Genomic DNA, 6,470 nt, shown 5'->3' on the forward strand with positions numbered 1-6,470 from the left:
CTTGAGCCAAAGGCAGCCGCTTAACCGACAGAGCCACCCAGGTGCCCCGAGTCTTGCCCTTTTTAAAGTAGCCTGGAGAGTGGAGATAAGAGACCTGGTGTTAATATTCACCAGTATCTGTGTTGCCTTCTTCCTGTGGAGCACACAGCTTTTCTGCAGTTAAGGATGATCATAGAACTGACTTCTGGCCAATGCAATGTGAGTGGAGGTGATGGGCACCACTTCCGGTTCTGGCACAATCCTCTCTCTCTTTTCCAAATCTATGGATTGAGTGGAGAAGACTCTTAAGACCTAGAAAATGGCAGCACGTATGATGGAAGAAGTCAAGGTCTAGATGTTATGGAAAGCCACCTAACCAAGAATGTTCACATTGGACTGGAATATGAGCAAGAAATACTGTACTCATCCGAGGAATTCCCTGTAAGGAAATTAATTAAAGACACAGGTCAGTAGCTGATGGTGAAAGTAGCTTTAAGAGAAGGTGTACTTAAAATGGGAGAAATGAGAACAATTTTGATGCTCATGGATGTAATCCACGGAGAGGAAAAAAAACTTGATGAAGAAGGAGAGAGGGGAGAATTGCTGCAGCAAGAGCCTGGACTAAATCACAGGGGATGAGATTTTGTGCACAAATGCTGATTTTGGCATTAGTAAGGAGCATAGAGAGATTGTCTGTTGTAATAGGAGAAAAGGCAGAGCATGTGGCTGCAAGTGATAAGTTAGAGGCAACATTTTTTCAACTTACTTTTTACTTTTTTTTTTAAAGATTTTATTTTTAAGTAATCTCTACCGCCAATGTGGGGCTCGAACTCACAACCCCGAGATCAAGAGTCACATGCTCCACTGACAGTCAGGTGCCCCTGATTTACTTCTTAAAAGCATTTATGTGGGGGCGCCTGGGTGGCTCAGCTAGTTAGGCAGCTGCCTTCGGCTCGGGTCATGATCCTGGAGTCCCGCATCGGGCTCCCTGCTTAGCGGGGAGTCTGCTTCTCCCTCTCCCGCTCCCCCTTCTTGTGCTCTCTCTCTCTCACTCTCTCTCTCAAATAAATAAATAAAATCTTTAAAAAAAAAAAAAAGCATTTATGTGTAGCTTAAGACACCCAGAAATACAAATATGAATATCCCCAGTTAGTCCTGGGAAGTCTAACTCATTTCTACAAGGTCAGAAGGTAATTTCATAACATAAAGATACTTTAATTTGTTAAAAACATATTCACTCTATAATATTTCTGTGACAAAGTACGCTGAAGCGAAAATACTTGAAACATAAATCCTTTTGCACATGTCTAAAATAGCTTTCTGGAAGTAACCCTGCTTCCTCAAATGGCACACGTTTTACATTTTGAGAGGTACAGTTGTCCTCCAAAATAATTTTGTTTTAAGAGTAATCAGCACTCGGGGCACCTGGATGGCTCAGTCATTAGGCGTCTGCCTTCTGCTCAGGTTAGCCCCGCATTGGGCTCCCTGCTCCGCGGGAAGCCTGCTTCTGCCTCTCCCACTCCCCCTGCTTGTGTTCCCTCTCTCGCTGTGTCTCTCTCTGTCAAATAAATAAATAAAATCTTAAAAAAAAAAAAAGAGTAATCAGCACTCACTGGGTGGATGACAGTTGTCCAAGGTGTTTGGTGTTAATGGGGTTGGGTTGGGGGTGTTAGAGTAGGTGTCAAGGTTGATGCTAAAGTAAGCATGGCTACAGAATTAGTAATGGATCATTGGTGGGTGTCAAATTAACATCGATGGATCAAGATAACTTTCCCATATTAAAGTTTGGTGTGTAATTGCTTTTGAGTTCCTTTCTGATATTTCTCTGTCTTTGTCCTTTGATATTTCTGTTTGCTTTAGACATCCAAGTGCTTTCCCATGAGTAGCCTACATGGGTTTCTTCCTTTGCATCTAGTCAACCCTACATCCCACCAATGAAGCTTTCAGCTCAAGCCTCTATAATAGTTGTCTACCTCACCATCAAATTCATCATCAAGGAAGATCAATAGGGGTCCTTCCAACGTATCTAAAAACTCTCATACCTTACTGAGTAAAATATTATTATTATCTGCCAGCTTGTGATCTTATGGCCCAACCATCCAGACATTTTTTTTCTTTTTTTAAAGATTTTATTTTATTTATTTGACAGAGAGAGACACAGCGAGAGAGGGAACACAAGCAGGGGCAGTGGGAGAGGGAGAAGCAGGCTTCCCGCAGAGCAGGGAGACCGACGCGGGGCCTGATCCCAGTACTCTGGGATCATGACCTGAGCCGAAGGCAGACGCTTAACGACTGAGCCACCCAGGCGCCCCCATTTTTTTTCTTTTCCACTTCTGGGAAATATCCACATTCTATCAAAAACAGAGTTAATCTCAACATATTGCTAAAAGCTTTTGAATAATAATGAAAGGCTGTTGAGGGCAAAGATCTCATATTAGGATACTTATTATCCCACATAAAAGTAGTTGGTGCTGGGTAATGAACACATACTTAATAGTTGTGGTATAACACTTCTGGACCACGTTGCAAGCCTCTCCCACGTGGTTGTACACTTCTCCTTCCATCAACATCTTCTCCTGAGTTTCTCTAACCATCATCCTTTTCAACCCCCTCCATTCTTGATATGTCTATTTAAGTATGGGAGTCAAAATTTGAAATGCCCTATATAGGATAAAACTTAATGTATGCTCAGAGTGATTGCAATCTAGTTAGAACATTGACAGAAGTAATAACTTTTTTTTCTTTCATGGACTGATTCTTTGATATTACCTGTATGTCTCTTTATCTTTAATCATACTCAGGCTTTTAAAGTCTCTGCCCAACAGCAGTGTATGTGTGGAGGGAGGAGGGGGCTGGTAGTGAAAGGGACACAGAAATCTCTCAAAGAGGGGCCCCTGGATGGCTCAGTCGGTTAAACATCTGACTCTTGATTTTGGCTCGGGTCATGATCTCAGGGTCATGAGATCGAGCCCTGCATCAGGCTCTACGCTGGGCATGGAGCCTGCTTGGGATTCTCTCTCTCTCCTGCCCACCCCCTCCCCCCTCACACATGCACGTGCTCTCTCTCTGAAAGAAAGAAAGAATCTGATGTTTCTTTTTTTTTTTTTTTGAGTTTTTAATTTCAGTTAGTCAACTTACAGTTATATTAGTTTCTGATGTTTAATTTTAATATTTTATTTATACACACTTATTTGGTACTGATAAATTACAGCAGCATTGAAAGTCTTCTTCCACAGCTACTCACTGAAAAATAATATTCAATAAAAAAGCATAAAATTCATGGTGCTCACCATAGCACATACCCTCCCCAATGTCCATCACCCAGCCACCCCATCCCTCCCACCCCCCACCACTCCAGCAACCCTCAGTTTGTTTCCTGAGATTAAGAGTCTCTTATGGTTTGTCTCCCTCTCTGGTTTCGTCTTGTTTCATTTTTCCCTCCCTTCCCTATGATCCTCTGTCTTGTTTCTCAAATTCCTCATATCAGTGAGATCATATGATACTTGTCTTTCTCTGATTGACTTATTTCACTTAGTATAATACCCTCTAGTTCCATCCATGTCATTGCAAATGGCAAGAATTCATTTTTTTGATGACTGCGTAGTATTCCATTGTATATATGTATCATATCTTCTTTATCCACTCATCTGTTGATGGACATCTAGGCTCTTTCCATAGTATTAACCTTCATGTTCTTCTGTACTTTTGCTTCCTATTTTTCTGTTCTCTGGTTGGTTCAAGATATTCTCTTTGTTTTGTTTTGTTTTGCTTTTGTTTGTTTTGTAATCCCATGGGTGTGACTCTGTGTCTTGATGTCATCCTTCAGTTTTGGAAAATCTTGGCCATTGTATCTTCAAAAATGTCTTCTACCTCATTCTTTTTAAATTCTCCTTCTAGGACTCAATTACATATGTTAGACCTTCTCGCAGTGACCCACTTATGCTCTTTCCTGCATTTCCTATCTTTGTCTTTCTGTTCTTCTATATAGATATTTTCTTCTTACCTATGTTTCAGTTAACTAATCTCTTTTCTTTTCCTTTTTTTTTTTTTTTTTAGGTAATCTCTATGCCCAACATGGGGCTTGAACTCACAACCCTGAGATCAAGAGTTGGATGCTCTACCCACTGAGCCAGCCAGGTGCCCAATTAATTTCTTATTCAGTTGTGTTTAAACTGCTGTGAAATTCACCCATTAAATTCTTAATCTGGGGACAACTGGCCGGCTTAGTCGATAGAGCATGCAACTCTTGATCTGGGGTTGTGAGTTTGAGCCCCACATTGAGCATAGTTTAAAAAAAGTTCTTAATTTCTCACCTTATTTTTCAATTCTAAATATTTACTTTTTTTAGTTTCTAGTGCTCTGCTGAACATTTTCATCTTATTACTTATATTCTTAAGCATATTAATCATAGGTATTTTAAGTCTGATTGTAATAACTCTAACCTCTGGACCTGGGTTTTATTTTATTTTCTGTTTTAGGTCAACTCTTGTCTTTTTGTATGTCTAATATTGTCAATTAAATACTAGATATTATGTATACAAACTTAAGTTGGAGCATAACTCCTCATTCTGTGCTGTGCATAGTGACTTCTTTCCAAAGAGTACAACTACAAAGGAGGATAAAAGAGAAATTTAGAGTGGGGAAAACCGACAAACACTACCTCAGCCAGGGGATCAAGGTCAACATTAACAACGATGAGCATGTTGATAGTATTTACCCTTGATATGATGTGATGACAATGGCACTTTACCTCTGGTTTTGCCCTGAAAAACCTGCAACCCAATTTATCATGAGAAATATATCAAATTTTAATACAGGGACATTGTACAAAATACATGACAAATATTCTTCCTTCAAGGTCATCAAAAACAAGGGAAGTCTGAGAAACCATCACAGCCTGAAGAAGGTCAAGGAGACCTGATAGCTAAATGTAATGTGGTATCCTGGTTAAATCTGGAACAGAAAAAGAACATTAGGTTACAAAATAAGGAAATTTGAATGAAGTATAGGCTTTTGTCAATAATAATGTGTCCTTATCAGGTCATTAGTTGTGACGAATGTACCATACTGATGTACAATGTTAATGGTAGGGCAAACTGGGTACGTAGTGTATACAGGGAACTCTCTGTACTATGTTCACAATTGAAATCTGTACCTATTCTAAAAATTAAGTTTATTTAAAAAAAGTTGTAGAAATGTGCTGGCTGGTCTTACCTTTTTCCAGAGAAAAATTTACTTTTGCATCTGTCAGTCTTTATGAGGTCAGGGTCTATTTTTAGCCTTCCAATATTCCTAGGGCAGCACTGGGTGGGTCTTACAATGTTTCCCCTTCATAACCTGTGAGATTCCCAAAACTATTCAACTTTACCAGCCTCCAAATTGCCACTTTCTGTGCGGATACTCAGTCTTTCTGGCAGTGCTAAGAGTCAGCAAATGTCGTGTCCAACCTTCCCTTCTCTCTAACACCTTGCCCTCTTCAATTCCTTACTGCATTGAATGCTCTCTGATGCTTTCAAGTACTTGTTTTTATGTTTATCCAGTTTTCCCGGCCCTCAGCAGACGGTTGACCTGACGCAAGCTAGTCAGTCACAATCCAAGCTGGAAGTTTCTGCTTCTCATTTTTGAGATTGCCTTTCATTTCCTCCTTGATTCCAAAAGACTGAAAGACTCCTGCTTCCCATGAGTCCTGGTGCTTCTTCTTTGGACCAGCCAATAATTTAATAATAGCATTTTAAGTATCAGTCAGATAAAAAAGTTATATAGATGCTAGAAATGATTAAGAACTAATTAGGGAATAAAGTTAGAGGGCCAAAGAGGAAAGAGCCAACTGACATGACTAAAATCATCTTCTGCGAAGGTAAAAAGTACTGGTATCTTCGCTCGCTTCAGTAGCACATAAGCTAAAATTGGAAACATACAGAGAAGATTAGCATGGCCCCTGTTCAAGGATGACACGCAAATTCGTGAAGTATTCCATTAAAAAAAAAAAAAGTATCGGTAGCTGGTCTGTTATTCAGTATATCCCATAGTGATCAAGCTATCTAACTGCACTAGCAGGACAACAAAGTACCAAAACAAGAACTAACACAGATGGATTTACTTTCTTTAATTCCATAAATTATAGATCAAAAGATGAGCCTGGAATATCTTTTTTTTTTAAGATTTTATTTATTTATTTAACAGAGAGAGACACAGCGAGAGAGGGAACACAAGCAGGGGGAGTGGGAGAGGGAGAAGCAGGCTTCCCGCAGAGCAGGGAGCCCAATGGGGGGCTAGATCCCAGGACCCTGGGATCAGGACCTGAGCCGAAGGCAGACGCTTAACGACTGAGCCACCCAGGCGTCCTGTGCCTGGAATATCTTGTGGTACCAGAAAGTAAGGAAATACTCGAAGAATGGTGACCACTTGTCAAAAGAATATAGTCTGAAAGTTGAACTGGCTCTCACTGGCCACATCTGGGACAATTTGAGTCTATTTCCCTAATTTATAAA

At 40.2% G+C, this 6,470-nt stretch overlaps 1 non-coding gene across 1 annotated transcript; it reads left to right on the forward strand.

The window, feature by feature from the left end:
* The first annotated feature begins 5,859 nt into the window (after window positions 1-5,859).
* LOC118551097 (U6 spliceosomal RNA) lies at window positions 5,860-5,962 on the forward strand. Its single transcript, XR_004924912.1, has one exon. It is a non-coding gene; the product is annotated as a U6 spliceosomal RNA (small nuclear RNA).
* Window positions 5,963-6,470: the final 508 nt, after the last annotated feature.

This window comes from Halichoerus grypus, chromosome 6, assembly GCF_964656455.1.
Source record: "Halichoerus grypus chromosome 6, mHalGry1.hap1.1, whole genome shotgun sequence".
Lineage (NCBI taxonomy): Eukaryota > Metazoa > Chordata > Mammalia > Carnivora > Phocidae > Halichoerus > Halichoerus grypus.